This window comes from Nicotiana attenuata, unplaced genomic scaffold, assembly GCF_001879085.1.
Source record: "Nicotiana attenuata strain UT unplaced genomic scaffold, NIATTr2, whole genome shotgun sequence".
Lineage (NCBI taxonomy): Eukaryota > Viridiplantae > Streptophyta > Magnoliopsida > Solanales > Solanaceae > Nicotiana > Nicotiana attenuata.
In genome coordinates, this window is record NW_017671292.1 from 113242 (window position 1) to 115347 (window position 2106).

Here is a 2106-nt window from a genome sequence, read left to right on the forward strand (position 1 = left end):
TTCTTTATCCTTAACTCTCAAGGTCATTGCATTTTATTCCTTTTGGGGTTTGTTCTCTAAGATGTTTCAATGTCAGTTTTGTTCAAAGCAAATAAGAAAGGATTTCAAAGCCCACTACCAGCTTCCAAAATTGCAAAACATAGTGTGACCAGAACATACCAAAGATAGCAGGATGCAAAGTAAGATACAAGGGGTCACCAGAAGTTTCATCGGTGGGTTGGTTGGGTAATTTTATGGGAGATGCAAAGTTTCGGATAAAAGGGGTCAGAAATGTAAAACATCAGGATGGGATAGAACACTCGGGTCATCAAAAGTCATGGGTATTTTGAAAGTCTGTCAGGAAATCAAAGCGGTTCAAGGCAAGTTCAAGGAAGCAAGTCAAAGTAGAACTCAGCAGCGGAGACACCTTCAGCAAGAATGCCATCAACTAACCACCATTTTTAAACTGACAAGATTTTTCTTTGATTGAAACAGGGGCAGAAAGTTTTTGTTTGTTTCGGAGAAACACTCCGTAGGGGAAGAGCAAGCACCAAAACAGGTTTGACCGTAAACTCTCAGGACCTTCCTGAAAAATAGGGCTTAGATAAATTTCAAAACAAATCATATAAGAATGTAAGTTGACTGCAAAGTTTGCACGGTTTAAGACAGGATTCAATTTGGAGTTGTCAGGACCCCCCCTGAATAGTGGGACCAAGTTTTAAGATTTCCATTAGATAGCAAGATGTAGCATAAATTCTGTTGTAGCATAGTATGATTCAGTCGTAAAAGTGTCAGTCTTTAGGATACGCCTTGATTTGATTTTCAGGACCATCCTGGATAATAGGATGTAGTTTAAGACCCTTTCAGATAACAGGACTTAGTACCTTTAGAAGATATAACTTAGGTTTAAAATTGTCTTTCAATTAAGAGTTGTCAGGACTTCCCTGGATAATAGGACTTAGCTTTCAAATTCCTAATATTAGTTGGTAGAATGATTCAGTTTAACACTCAGCGATGTGCACCCAGCCACCAAACTGGGGCAGAACATTTTCTTTGTTTTGTCTATTTTGTCGAAGTCAGGAGCCCGCTTGGAGAACAGAGGCATACCTTTCAAGTTTTAGCAGTCAGGACCCCGCCTGAAGAACAGAGGGAGTACAATTCAAGTTTTAGCTTTCAATTCTTATCTGGTAATATGATGCCCAGCCACCAAACTGGGGCAGAAAATTTTCTTTGTTTTGTCAAGTTTTAGCAGTCAGGAGCCCGCCTGGAGAACAGAGGCATACATCTCAAACTTTCAGTAGTCAGGAGCCCGCCTGGAGAACAGAGGCATACATTTCAAGTTTCAGCAATCAGGAGCCCGCCTGGAGAACAGAGGCATTTATTTCAAGTTTTAGCAATCAGGAGCCCGCCTGGAGAACAGAGGCATCTATTTCAAGTTTCAGAAGTCAGGAGCCCGCCTGGAGAACAGAGGCATACATTTCAAGTTTCAGAAGTCAGGAGCCCGCCTGGAGAACAGAGGCATACATTTCAAGTTTCAGCAGTCAGGACCCCGCCTGTAGAACAGAGGGAGTACAATTCAAATTTTAGCTTTCAAATTCTTATTTGGTAATATGATGCCCAGCCACCAAGCTGGGGCAGAAAATTTTCTTTGTTTTTGTCTATTTTGTTGAAGTCAAGAGCCCGCCTGGAGAACAGAGGCATACATTTCAAATTTCAGAAGTCATGAGCCCGCCTGGAGAACAGAGGCATATATTTCAAGTTTCAGAAGTCAGGAGCCCGCCTGGAGAACGGAGGCATATATTTCAAGTTTTAGTAGTCAGGAGCCCGCCTGGAGATCAGAGGCATATATCTCAAGTTTCAGCAGTCAGGACCCCGCCTGTAGAATAGAGGGAGTACAATTCAAATTTTAGCTTTCAAATTCTGATTTGGTAATATGATGCCCAGCCACCAAGCTGGGGCAGAAAATTTTCTTTGTTTTGTCTATTCTGTTGAAGTTAGGAGCCCGCCTGGAGGACAGAGGCATACAGTTCAAGTTTCAGCAGTCAGGAGCCCGCCTGGAGAACGGAGGCATACAATTCAAGTTTCAGAAATCAGGAGCCCGCCTGGAGAACAGAGGCATTTAATTCA